The 14,918-nt window shown below is 40.1% G+C and overlaps 1 long non-coding RNA gene across 3 annotated transcripts in view; it reads right to left on the bottom strand.

Annotated features, from left to right (window-relative positions):
• The window catches only part of LOC140633141 (uncharacterized), a 121,050-nt gene extending 110,378 nt beyond the window's left edge, over window positions 1-10,672 (bottom strand). For all 3 annotated transcript variants that reach the window (XR_012030732.1, XR_012030733.1, XR_012030734.1), the window contains exon 1: window positions 10,515-10,672. This is a non-coding gene — a long non-coding RNA (uncharacterized lncRNA). The remainder of the gene's footprint in view (window positions 1-10,514) is intronic.
• Between the last annotated feature and the right edge of the window lie 4,246 nt (window positions 10,673-14,918).

Raw genomic sequence — 14,918 nt, 5'->3', positions numbered from 1 at the left:
ATAAAATAACCCTTGGGTCTCCAATCTTCTACAGGTGCCAAGTCTAAGATAGCTTCTCAGTCACAAATGTCATCTTTTCCAATATTCACTTCAGAAAAGGCCATGGAGGATAATGGAGAAGGAAGAGCTGTCCAATCAAGCATCGTGGAGAACAACAGGCTGAGAAATGACTCCCAGAAAACATAACTGGAACAAATCAAGGAACATTCCCTGCCATCAGGGTGGAGGAGCTTGCGATTTCTGCTCAGTGAAACATCAGGACTGCTATTAACCAGTGACGGGTATGTACCACCCACTCTTCCAATCTTTTATGAAGGTGTCCCTACTCTACTATTATATTATATTGCTTTGGGGGGAGGAAGAGGACAACTTTTCACTTTAGTTCATGGGCCTCTGAATCAAGAAATGCAGCAAGCAGACATGATATATATTCATGAGATTCTTGGCCTCTGAGCCCAGTGCTTGGTAGTTTTAAGTATCCGGGGGAGAGGTGAGAGCATTTTGTGGGCAGAAGAGCAAATTGGGGCAAATTACATATTTTGATTATTTATCTTCTCACTACCATTGCCAGCCTTCTAGGTAAAAGGAATATACTTGTTCGCTCCACTGGCTATGTGACTTGCTTTGACCAAAGGGACACAAATGAATGATACATCTGTCATGACTGAAAAGATAATTTTGGAAGCATTGCAAGTTTCCACCAGCCTTTTTGCTGTCTCAGAAATTGTCTTTAGTCTGGTTTTCAGAATGAGAACACATGTAGAAGCCAGCACAGGCCTGAAATGCTGCAGCTAACCTCTAGCCCCAATGTAATGTGAGCCTGAAATCAATACTTGTTGTTATAATCCACAGAGGTATTGATGTTGTGTATTACAACAACAAAAGTTAATACATGAGAGTATTTTGAGGATTTTATGTGATAACACATGCTTCATGCAATGGCTAGCACATCCTAAATTCAAAATAAATGTTAAATTCTGTCATTGGTGTGTATATCTCCAGTCACCTATATAATAGCTCTAGAAACAGAATTGGCATTTTTCAATATTTGTGGAATGATTGAAGGTGAATTATTGAAATGTATACCCTTTGTAATTAAAAACGGTGCTTGAAATAGAGAATCACCTTGCCAGTCCCTATGAATCTCTTGAGACACTCAGGAAATTGTAAGGGACATAGTTGCTTCATCTATATTTGAAATACGTGGACTGAGGAAGCATATCATATGAATGATAATTTTAAAAACCATCAACAGGGAACCCTGGGTGGAGCAGCGGTTTAGCGCCTGCCTTTGGCCCAGGGCGCGATCCTGGAGACCTGGGATCGAATCCCACGTCGGGCTCCCAGTGCATGGAGCCTGCTTCTCCCTCTGCCTATGTCTCTGCCTCTCTCTCTCTCTGTGTGTGACTATCATAAATAAATAAAAATTAAAAAAAATAAAAAATAAAAAAATAAAAACCATCAACAAATGTTTTTGGCCATAGGATAATTAAGTTTTCTAGTATGAAATAGTTCTGGAACTATAAGAAACTCTTCATCAGTTGTTATGGTGCCAAATACTCAGCAAACTGAATGAGACTCAAATTCTTGGTAATAGGGCTTTTTGAGAATGCCATTTCAGAGAAGAACATAAAATTCTTTCTGAGATTTTTATAGTATTCTCCCAAGCTGACTTTTGAAGATATTGTTGATAAGTTCTAAGGTTATTTGTTTTTGGACCTTAAATCTTCCTACAAATAAAGCTGTAGTAACAAGGAAAGAAGGGTGATGCAAGTGGATAATAAAAATTATGAGGGATTTTTTGGGGGACCATTTAAAATTAAGACGATTCCTTGGAAGGGCACATCCTTTTAAAATCTGAAATCTCTCCTTAGAAATAAAAGGATGTCCCAGAGTGAATGAAATACTGTCTTGAATCTCCTCCATTCTGAAGCCTGCAAAGTTTTAAGTCAGCGGATGGATGTTAAGAGTTGATGAGTTTTCTTTTTTTAATATAATCGTTATTCATCATGGCATAACCTACATTTATATAATGAATTCAATTTGAAGTACTTTCACATCTTTTATGCTTTTATTCTCCACATCAACCCCATGAGTCAAGCTACACAGGCTTTATTCTCATCTTTATTTAACAGGTAACAAAACACAGGCTCAAAGAGGTTGGAAGACTTGCCCAAAGTTGCATAGCCAATAGCAGTAGAGATGGCTCATTTTGCCTCAAGACCATTGCTCTTTTATCTGTTTTTAAACTCAATTAAAAAGTACCAGCTGACTTCCAGTATTTAAATGGCAGAATAAAGGTGTAACTGTCCTTTCCCTCTGTCCTCCAGAAACATGAGAAGCAGAGCTGCATGATGAATCATGGTTATCTCATCCATCCATGAAGCAAGGTGGAGGTAAGAGATTGAGCATGGCAAACAGTGCTGCCAATCTCTGTTGGGCACGAAGAAGTCTGAAAGAATTCACTCCTGTACATGGCTCTGCTGGGAGGAACTTCCCAATGACTTACAAAGCTCTATCCCTGCTTCTTAACCACCACCTGCAGCTTGTTCAGAATGCCCATTGTGGTGAGGATGAGTGATAACCAGATGGGATCATAATAGGATTTAGAGAAAGGATGGAATGGAACAGAGTGTGGGGGCTAGGGGGCAGTGGTGACAAATTAGAAAGCATCACCAGAAATGTGCACTACAGACCAGACAGAAATTGGCATCAAGTATGTACATTACTATGAATCCACAAAGGGAAATGGAGCTATTGATTGATGAAATAAGTGTTTCTCATTGGATTACAAGGGCTCCGGGAAGCTAAAGGGAAATAATAGATGAAACAAACCCTCGAGGAAATATGAGGGTAACTTTGAACACAGCACGAAGGAGAACAGTCACTGCTGAGAGCACATGAGGAACGTAGCCAACAAGCGTGAGAAAGTGAAATGATGCTAAACAAGAGTGAGAAGGTATTGGGGATAAATTATCAATAAAGAAGACACATTCATGAGCTCCAGAATTAATGAGACTGGAATCTAAATTCTAAATGGCACTTCTTATTCAAGGGGAAAAAACTCACATCAGACCGTCGTCATCCTAATAAAGTCCTGGATATCCAAGACAAAAAAATTTCCTAACAATGGAAACATTATATAAACAACACAATTCAAAGGCAAAGGGATATAAAGAGGAAGGTAGAGTGTTCCTTATCATTCATAGCCAGGCATCAAAGCTGATAAGCCATTAACATTACTTTTTAAAATATTCAAATATAAGCATTAAGAAAAATAATACAAATCAAAACCAGCTACTGGAAAGGAATACTGGGAAGAAGAACAGGAAATTGCTGATTTCACCATCGATACAGTATGGAGTCAAACACTGCTGATCAAAGAAATAGAAGTCTTAAGTACACTACATTCTTATAAAAACAAACTATCAGAGAAAGAATTTAAATCTTTCATATTATCAGCAAAAAAAAAAAAGACAAAACACATAGTGAGAGATAGAAATAGAAGCATCAAAAAAATCAGAAATATATCATTATGACAAAAATAATATCTGTCATATCCACTTTATCCACCAAATATATTTTTATATATGTGAATGATGGATGTACAAAGATGTCAACCGCAGAGTTGTTTGTAACAGCAAAAGGCTGGGAACAATTTACAACTTTATTAATAGGGACTGACTGAATAAAGTATAACAGAGCCATAAAATGGAATACTATACAGCAGTCAAAAATATTGACACAGCTTCAAAATCATACTATTATATTTAAAAATAGAGGATAGAATACACAATAATTTGTATGAAAAGGCAAATGTACATATAACATATCATCTCTGTATGTGTGTGTAAGTGTGCATACATACTATCTTTGGAAGAACAAAGAAATGGGTAAAACAGATGTCACCAGAGAGGGAAAACTGTATCCATGGAGGACGATGGCAAGGAGAGTAACTATTCACCCTGTACTCCTCTACACTTCCAGAACTGCATATGTCTGCAGAGTCTGTCTAACCAAAACCACATAAATTAAGTAACATATAAAAGGGAAAAACCAAATGGTTGACCTGTTATGGAAGTGCCAATTTATAATAGGTTGAACATGAAAATAATTCCCTGCCTAGAACATCTCTGAGCATCCAGTTTGCTTCCATGTGCCATTGAAATGTAAGATTTTATTTTGCCTTAGAGCCACTTAGAGTTTGACTTAGAAGGGACTTGAACACATATATCACCACCTTCCAGATAGGAACGGTCCAGACCAGCAGCCTAATGTCTACTTCAAGAGAAGGGTAGAGAATGCCCAACATTTGTGGCATGCTGATCAAACACAAGGAAACTGAGTTAAATCAGATTGAAGTCACAGTTATAGTTAGATGGATGGTGTGTCAAGGGGCACACCGTGACATTCTGTGAAGCCACTATTACTCTTCAATTCTTAACTTTTTAAAAATTTTTTTATTCATGAGAGACAGAGAGAGAGAGAGAGGCAGAGATACAGGCAGAGGGAGAAGCAGGCTCCATGCAAGGAGCCCGACGCGGGACTCAATCCTGGGACCCCAGGATCACGCCCTGGGCGGAAGGCAGGTGCTAAACCGCTGAGTCACCCAGGGATCCCCAATTCTTAACTTTTATAAGAGAATGGCCACTCCCACTGAGAGTACCCTCCTGCAGACATCATTCAAAATTACAATACATGTCTTTCTTTGCCTGTATTTTGTGGATTTTTTTCAGCTTTCTACTAACAGATTATAATCTCCAGACCTAGACCTGAGGGACAAACAAGTCACACAAGACTATTCACACAGTGTGATCTTCCACAATTTGCTGTTTCAAGGCATGGGGGAAAAAAAAGAATCACAACTGCCTAGGGAGAAAAAAGAATTATAAGGGCAGCCTCCCTCTGGAGAGCTGAATGTGATCCTTTAAGGCCAGGATTTCCATCTTTTAAAAGGCACGTCTCTGTTCTAATCAATCAAGCTTTCATTTCCCAAGGCAATAACCTCTCCTAGGCACTCAAGAAATCAGAAACGAGAGCCATAGTACATGAAAAGTCATTACAGTATTTTCTACTGAGTTGACTTGCTCCAAAACCCTATCCAGGATTTTTTTCAGCAGAAAATCTGATTTTCCAATATATCATGGGATGTCAATACCATCTATCAGGGCAAATCTGTCACATTAAGCAGAAATGATGTAGTTTGCATCCGGAACTTACAGAATAGAGTTTCTGATAAATTTGAGAAGAATCAAAGATAAGCAATAGCCCCCTGTGTGTCCAACCTCACATTCTTGGGTTATACTGATTTGTGAGGACTGTGTCCAAAGTTAACTGATGAGATATTCTGGGCTGCAGGGTTTCTGATCCTAGTTACTTGTGATAGCTAGTGGCTTTCCAGATGTCTTTGACCCTTTTATTGGTCATGATTTCAGTCCTCTGTCTTCTTCATTAACAAAGTTTTGTGTGAAGGGATAGGAAGATTCATAAAATCTGGGTGATTCACACAGTGAAAATCGATAGTACAAGATATTTTATAAGGATTTTTTTCCAAAGTGCCACATTAGAAATTTGCTCAGGAAACATTCAAATTTTCACAAGACTGGAACAGTAATTTTCTCTGCAAACATATTCTGGGAGCTGCATAGTCAATAATATATCATGATAAGAGTTTGTATCTTAACACATTGGTATATGGGTAGTTAATGGATGTGAAGTCCTAAGGCTTGGCTTCAGGTCACAGGCCCACAATGTCACCACCACCACCACCACCACAGGATGGGGCATAGAAGGCCTGAAGCCCATTTAACTTTCTAAGCCTGAAAAACAGGGACAGGATAGCTGGTCTACCTTCTCTCAGGCCTCTTGGGAGGATTGATGGCAGTGAAGTTTGTGCTTATATTTTGTGTGCTTTGAAAGGGATGTCATTATTCTACAGGGACTTCTTTCGTGGTAGTAACTGGCTTTTCATGAGTACTCTGCACCTAACGCTTTATATGGAAGTTTTCTAGATGGAGGTAATTCTTTAAAAAAAAAAAAAAAAAAAAAACTTTATTGGTATGATTGACATACAAAAAGCCATGCATAGTAAATGTATCTAACTTGAGGAGTTCAGAGATAAGTATTCACCCATGAAACCATCACCACAATCTATCCCATAAACATATCAATCACCTCCCAAAGTTTCCCCCTGCCTTCTTTATTTATCTATATGTTTGCGATAAGAATACTTAACAGAAAATCCACCTTCTAAGCAAAATTTTTAAAAGTATACAATACAGTATTGACTACAGGCTCTGTGCTCTACAGTAGATCTCTAGGACTGATTAATCTTGCAAAATTAAAACTTCTTGATCTAATTTCTAGGTCAAAATTTCCTACCACTAATTATCATAAAGGTTTTTTATAGCTCAGTTGGAAAATAATATTTTTATGTGTTAACAGCGTTAGCATTAGATAAAGGTAATAATATTGCATTTCGTGATACTTTTAGATTAATTCTGATCATTTCCTCAGACATGCAGCTATAAAAGTTGCTGGTTACAACTTATTCATTTAGATTTACTTTAAACAGTCTAAGCCTTATTCTACTGCTTTTTGTTCAATTAATGCACATAGTTATTTTAAGCTAGTAGAATCATTTAACAATCTTCTAAGTATCTGTTTTCCAGATATTTAATAAGGACAAATTTCGGCAATGCCATCCCTCTGAACTGCTTAGCTGCATGTAGATGTGACATTTTCATTTTGCTACTGAGTCTTCCCACCAAGCTAACCAGGCTGTGGAGAGAGTGCGTCAGTGGAGGGACCTCTAGCTATACATCTGGGAATGGAGGCAGAAGTCACTCTGCTACTGTGCTGGTGAGTCACCCAAGGTGCACACAGGATGGAAAATGAATCCATCCTGTGGCCAGAGTTGGAACTATCTGGAAATCCTCCCTGTTTTTCTTTACAACGCTGGCTAAGATAGACTGGCTGTAGTGGACTTTTACTGCTTAGCAGCAGTGTGAGCCTGGGTGTGCCAAGATTCCTTTTGGCAGGTGAGAGGTCAGGAGACAATTGGACCCATAGTTGTTTAAGGGTCCCAACAAATCGTTTAATCCAAGAGCTGTGCTGAAGAATGTCATATCTGCCCAGGGAACCAGTTTGTGGTTTTCAAACAGGTCAAATGGGTGTGGGCTGAAAATGTGGCATAACCACCAAGAAAGAACCGAAATTGCCAAGCAGGAGACACAGCTACACACCCTGATTCTAATCTGTTGCTTGGCTTCTTCCTACACTATGAGCTTAGGACATTTACCTATAAAAACATAATGTATGTAGTAGCTGAAAATAAAGAAGGGTTTAATGCATTGCTTCATCTATTACTACCAGTCCAATGGTAGCAAAATGCGCCAAGAGAAGTTCTAGAAAAAAAGGAGCCCCCAGAGCCCCTGTCCAGTCACTGTCATTGACAAGAGCAAGTCTTGCAAGTGCTCTGGGCCACTCCATCCTCATTAGTCAAATGGAAATAACAGCACCAGCTCCATTCTTCCTCACAGAATTGTGCTGAGGACAAAGAAAACCAATGAGCAAGTACCCAAGAGTTCCCAGTGCTCCCAGAAGTGTTGACCCTGAGGGGGGCTTGAAAAGGGTGAAGAAATAATACCTGGCCTGGAACATTTCACAATAGATTTTGGAGGAATTGAAACTTGTGAAATAATGGTAAACCATTAGACAGTATTTGCACAAGTGCTGGCCTACAGAATAGAATCTGTAATTCCCCCAAGGCTTCAAAGGCCATGAGAGGGTACCCAGGGAGGGGCCACAGATGCGCTGGATCCTGAAAGGTGAAGCAAAGTTCGCTGGGCAGAGGAAGCAAAGACAGACATTTCTCATGAAAGGAACTGCACCAACGAAGACTTGAAGGCAGCAATGAGCAGGGCTGTTCAAGGGACCATAAAGTGACTGGCAAAATGTTCAGGAAGAGTAGGGAAATGAAATTGTGCAGAGAGGATGACCCCCGATTAAAGCAACAATGAAACCAGGTGGATGAGGTACAGAAGAACAAAGAGAAATAGAGGACCAGGGGTTTTTCAAGTAACAGTGACACAGTAAACAGTGTTTAAGGAAGACTATAAGGTAATTAGTATGTAAGTATGGAAAAGTCTATTGCCCACTCTTAATAGTGGTAATAGAAAAAGTGGAGAGAGAATGGAAACATTATGAAGGAAAAAAAACTGGCAAGACCAGATGACTGGACACAGGGATAGAGATGGATTAAAAATTCCAGCAAGTGTTTGAGACTGGATCTTTGAAAGACAATATTCACTGGCACTATTTCATTTGCCTTACTTATTGGGGGATCATTTCAAGTCATCGTTCCACACAGCTTGCTGAATGCAGTCAATTCAACAATTACAACAGTATTTCCTCACCACGAACAGCTATTCAGGACATGGTTCTGTAAGTGGGTTTTCTTGATTCTTTCCATCTTCTAACATCAACTCCTGCTCTCCAGTTTCATAAATGTTCAGCAGGAGTTGATTACCACTGTCATTGATTTTTCCTACCGTGTGGATCTCTGAAGCTTGAACGACAATTGTTTGGAGAATTCATCCATCTTTATTTGAATCAGTGCATGATTTTTATGAATTTTAGTTACTGGATCTTAGTGGCAAGACACAATTCCAACTTAGTTCACTAGATGGCAGACAATAGCTACATTCTCTCCATTCTATTCAAAAAGAAAAAAAAAAGGAAAAAGGAAGCACTATGGCTCACACCTTTCTGTTTGTCCTCTAAGTTCATATGATAAAACACAACTTTTATACCTTACATCTATCTACATTTCACTGAAAAGAGAGGGAGGATATTTTCAGTTTATTCATAACTGAGTATGCATACTTTGATTTTCTGGGTAGTTGTTTGTTTTTGAAGTTTTTTGTTTAATTGACTTTGTTTTGTTTTGGCCAGGTAGGAAATGGTGGAGGGAACAAATAATGAAAGTGGTAATGATGACGTTATAAAATGAAACTATACTGATTATAATGCATCATTCATTCATTCGTTCATTCATTCATTTTTGCAGGGCAGGGTTGGGAGAATTCAGGTGGGAAGGGCACAGTGGGAATTTGTAGATGGAAGGAATGGTCCCGATGAATAGCAATGAGATTATTCTCAAAAGTCATACATGATCATTACCAAGGGTGGTCCTGATCATGCCACCCTTTCCGGAGTCCCTGACGCCCCAGCGCTGAGGAACATTAAGGAAACATTCAGTTTATCCTTCTGCTTCCGGGTACAACTGTACTTAATCAACTTAATAGAAAGAAGTTGATAGTGGTTTTCAACCCCAACTTTATCATGGAATTGCTTGGAAGAGTGGCTTTCATCAACACCTTTCGTAAAAATGGTTGTAGTAAACGTCCTTGTGTCTATTCTGTGTGACACACTACAGTGAATCCTACCTTTACATTGTAGAGCAGCTATCACATCTACCCCAAAGAAACTTAAAAGTCTATTGAAGCCTGTGAAACATCTACGTTAGTTTTTAATATTTTAGCAACATTCAATATCCTCCTATATGCTTTCTAGTTATATCTAGAAAGTGGGGCACCTGGGTGGCTCAGTGGTTGAGCATCTGCCGCCTTTGGCTCAGGTTGTGATCCTGGGGTCCTAGGATCCAGTCCCACATCGGGATCCCTGCAGGGAGCCTGCTTCTCCCTCTGCCTGTGTCTCTGCCTCTCTGTGTGTCTCCCATGAATAAATAAATAAAATCATTAAAAAAAAAGACATCTAGAAAGTAAAATAAATTTTTAGTACGAAATGTGAAATGTGGGTGAAAATTCTACTTCTAGTTCCCTTGGTTAAGTCTAATATTTTTAGACATCCAGCTTGAAGATAGGTTTTCGTTTTCCTCCAAAAATCAAGAGACAGCTATTTAAAGCTAATAAGCTCCTACTCAAGACTTACTTCTACTCATTTCCTAAAATCTCTGGTCGTTGTGAATAACCTGAGGTTTTTCCTGACCAATTTTGCTAGGAAAAAGCGTACAGCTTATTTCGAGTTCTGCCTGCATAGAGTGGGACTCCCATGTGCTTGCTTCCTCCCTTGAACTTCCTCCGTGCTCTCTCCCTCTAATGGGGCGGGCGGTGGGGGGTGGCAGTGCCCTACCTAGATCAGGGCCGGAGAACTGCAGCACCCACTGTCCGCACCCACTGCCTGAGAGCGCGCTCCCGGGAGGACAGCCCCGCCCCCGGCGTAGGGGAGCGACCCGGCTGGGATCCAGCTGGGAGCGGGCTGGGAGCCTGCTGAGATCCCGCCGCGAGCGGGCTGGGAGCTGGCTGGGAGCGGGCTGGGGTCGGCGGGGGTTCGGCGGGGGTCGGGCTGGGGTCCGGCGGGGAGCGGGCTGGGGTGAGGCGCGCGGCCAGCCCTGGGGTGGGGATGCTGCCCTGCGCCCCCGCCGCCCTGCGCAGACCCGCGCGCCTTGCCTGGGCGGGGCGGGGCAAGAGTCGCTTTCCTCAGTGACTCACCGTTACTAGAAGACAAAGCACCCCTGCCCACGGCAGTCGCGAGGTCCCCTGGTGGATTTCCCTGGCCAGCCTCCTAGGAAGGCAAGCGGCTGGTCGGTGTGAGCGCTATTACCATATATAGAGACAAAGTGCTGGTGAAAACAAGAACCCGAGAAAAGCCTGAGTCAGTGGCCTTAGGGGGAGTGACTGTCGGGCTGGTCAAGACCAAATCTGCCCTTCAGCGGACAGGATTACTAACCGTGTTGAGTCTGAAGATGATTCAGGAGACAGATCAGAAAAAGGAAGTGTGGCACATGCCAGCGCGCTCAGGGAGCTGGAACTGGCATGAGTTACCGCACCCTCACTTAATAAAACTCTGGAGAAATTGAAAGGTAGACTTTTCTCAGCCTTCATTTTTAAAAAATGACCATTGTTACAACCTTGATTTCTACGTTTATTTTTTTTTTAAAGAAAACATTCTAAATAGAAGCAGTCCAGCTTATGATCTACGACAAAAACCTCTCCGCCTTTGAAACATTGCTGTACCTTTAAAAATCATGCATATGTAGACATAAGGCAACCTTGCTGGAACGCCTGGGTAGCTCATAGGTTGAGCGGCTACCTTCCTGGTCTACCTTCCCCTTGGGTCCTGATCCAGCCCATGGGGCTCCCCGCTGGGAGGGGAGTCTGCTTCTCCCTCCCATTCTCCCCCTTCTCCTGCTCATGCTTGTACTGTCTCTGAAATAACTAAACAAAATATTTTTTTTAAAAAGACAATCTTGTTGACAAGTCTAAATGTTTATTGTAAATATGCAAAGTAATGACTTTGAGGGGTGCCTGAGTGGCTCAGTGGTTGAGCATCTGCCTTCAGGTCATGGTCCCCAGGGTCCTGGGACCTTCCCACAAGGAGCCTGCTTCTCCCTCTGCCTGTCTCTGCCCCTCAGTCTCTCATGAATAAATAAATAAAATATTTTTTAAAAATAATGACTTTGATGTTTGTGAGGTGATAGTTATTGGCAGACCAAAAACTATAACTACCAAGAATTTTGACCAGAATGGTTTCAAGAGGGAAAGGACTTCTGGATGAATGTTTGGAAAAGAGTAGAAAGTTTTTACGTCTCTTCTGGACTCTTCCATTTCTCTAGTGTGTGGTTGTAGCCTGTCTCTACTAATTTTTAGTACTCTTTTAAAATCTTCTGTGATTGTGCCCATAAAGCTTTTTGAACCCCTTAGAAGTAATAAATTCTCATTTTAAAAATTTACATATGGTTATATTGTCAAGTGATAATAATATATAGTTGTGCATATATGTGTGTATATATATGTAAATAGTTATACTGATTATCAGATTATAATAAGTCTGTCACATGGGAAATTTAAACATTACTAAATAACCAGAGTGAAAAAAAAAAAGAAAATAACCAGAGTGAGCCCACAGGCTTATTCTCGGATACCATAATACTGGCAAAAAAAAAAAAAAAAAAAAAAAAGATTATTCTATGCAAACCAACTAGAAAAAATATTTCTAAACCACTGCTAAGACTAAATGAGAAGGTGACATAAGAAGCCAAATAATTACCCAGTGAGTATTTCTTTGCCTAAAACAGGGAGGAAAAAAAAAGTATTCTTTTCCTCTAAATAATAGTATTTTCCACTAAATAGACTATCTTTAGGGATACCTGGGTGGCTCAGTGGTTGAGCATCTGCCTTTGGCTCAGGTTGTGATCCCAGGGTCCTGCTCAGGTTGTGATCCCTGTGGGAAGCCTGTTTCTCTCTCCCTCTGCCTATATCTTGCATCTCTCATGAATATAAATGAATAAATAAAATTTTAAAAATAGACTATCTTTAATTTTTTAACAGGACTTAACATCCTCATTGTGGAAAATTCAAACAATACAGAAATGCAAAAAGAAAAATGTGAATACCATTTCTACATAGTTCCACTCTCCTGGGAGACCAGAAAAATAATATGCTGCCAGACCTCTTTCTAGGGATAGACACACATACACCCACACAACTGCATGTACAAATTCATATGATCATAAGATAATGTTCCACAATGAACTTTATATAACTTTACAGACTAATATATGTAGATCAACCCCATTCTTTTTTGTTTATGTTTTTGTTTTTTTTTTAGCTTTTTTATTTATTTGAGAGGAGAGCATGAGCAGGGGGGAGGAGCAGAGGGAGAGGAAGAAGCAGACACCCCACTGAGCAGGGAGCCTGATGCCGGGCTCATCCCAGGACCCAGAGATCATGACCTGAGCTGAAGGAGATGCTTAACTGACTGAGCCACCCAGATCCCCACAACCCCATTCTTTTTATTGGCTGCAGCCATTGACTGAATACACCATGGTGTACTTAATGTTTCCTTTTGGTGTAGTCTTAAGGTTCTCCTCAGTGGTTTCCCGAACATCTCTGAATTTTTACATGCCCATGATGAAAGTGTTTCTCCAAAGGTAAATTGCGTAAGAGGAATTTCTGGGTCAGAGTTTATAGGCTTCAAAAATGTTGTTACAGTTTCATTTGCTTCCTCTCCTCAAAGTACTTCACGTTCCTGCCTCCTGCATTGTAGGTGTGTCCCTTTTCTCTAGCTGTTGTCTCTGCTAGCTGGAACCATTCTTGTTAAGGTATGTTTGAAGTTTAAACCGCTGATACTATGTTATGATCAAAGACCCACCCCGAAATGTATCATCTGATCTAGCCAATCCCTTTCCAGGGCTTTCCCCAGGAGGCAAATAGAAAAGTGTTCCCTTTACTATTTGCTAAACAACACCTGAATGCAGAGCTCTGGAAAAGCCGGTGTCCAGAATGTGGTTTAGACATGGTGGGATTCCTACTCACATTCTGACTTTCTGAAGTAATAATGAGCATGCAGAGAGAGAGGCCTGGAGTCCGTTTCCCCACCAGATGCAGGAAAAAGATAATGTGGATAAGATGAAGGCAACGATGAGTTCATTTCTTTTTACACCCAGTGCTTCCTTCTGTCCACAAGTATATTTGGCTTAGACAGCTCTTCTGGAGAGGAAGCTGGGAAGGACATGGTGGAAGGCAGGCCAGCATGAGGGGGCACTGCAGAAATTATTGCAGAAATTACCCCTCCCCTAATGTTGCTTCCTCCTCCTTGATTTATACTTTATTAGACCAGTTTTCATGTGTTTTTTTTTTCTTCGTATTGGCTAGGCAGTTCTGCATACTATTTTAAGTCCTCTAGTAGTCATCATTATATTTTAACAGAGAAATGTGGGCGCACATTCTCTATCAGAAACTAACATCAAATCAGAGAATTATGTTCCCTCCTGGTTAGAGACCTCAATCAGTACATTTTGCAAGCTTTCACTTTCTCTCCCTCCATTATGCTTTCCTTTCCCAGACTTTACTGAATAATCTGCCCAGTTTCCCAGATGTTTTAATAATTATTTTCTTACAATATGACTTCTTTTTCAAGATTACTTTTAATGGCATCAAACTTCAGTTATCAAAATTTATTTAGATTTGACTTTGTTTTATTGAATTTGTACTATTGCCACCCTTTCTTGTACATTGTATATTTTTCTTCCTTGTGATCTTTACTGTGATTCAGTTTTTATTTAACTAAAGTATTTTTGCAAGTAATTATCCAAAAAGTGTACCTGGATGGTCTACTATTACATTCTGAATCTCTGAATACCTAGGATTCTAAATTATAATGCTTTCCCTTGTTAACTTGTTTCATAAAACCTCACATCTTTTATAGTTGTTGATGTTCGAAATGGGCTTTTGAAAAACAATTCCATCTTTGGTTGGCGAACACTTTCATTTTTTTAGAAGATTTTATTTATTTATTCATGAGAGACACACACAGAGAGAGAGAGAGAGAGAGGCAGAGACACAGGCAGAGGGAGAAGCAGGCTCCATGCAGGGAGCTTGACGTGGGACTCCATCTGGGGTCTCCAGAATCACACCCTAGATTGAAGGCGGTGCTAAACCGCTGAGCCACTTGGGCGGCCCTGGTTGGTGAATATTTTCAATCTGCAAACACAACCCTTTCTCCAGCTCTGAAGAATTATATCCTATCAGTTCATTAATTAGTCATTCTCCCTTGCTTTCTTTTCTTACATTTAGAACCAATTATTTTTAGATTTCCAAATCTGTTCTCCAAGATGCTCATCTTTGCTCATGACCTTTCCTCTTATGTGTGTACTCTGTCAACATCATTTGGCTTTTAGAATTATCTATTATATTCTTCACTGTCATTCAGATTTTTGTCTACTGATTTACATTTTTTTCTCAAGAATTGTTACTTGTTTTCACAGTGTTTCTTTTTGGTGAAAGCCTGGCTTGTTTGTTTGTTTGTTTGTTTGTTTTAATTGACGCTATATCCTTTCAAGTCTCATTGTGAATATGAAAGAGAAGATTTCTTCTAAACACTCTCCTAGTTCT

Source organism: Canis lupus, chromosome 5 (assembly GCF_048164855.1).
Source record: "Canis lupus baileyi chromosome 5, mCanLup2.hap1, whole genome shotgun sequence".
Lineage (NCBI taxonomy): Eukaryota > Metazoa > Chordata > Mammalia > Carnivora > Canidae > Canis > Canis lupus.
Note: the sequence above shows the minus strand (reverse complement) of the source record. Positions and strands in the feature narration are given on the sequence as shown.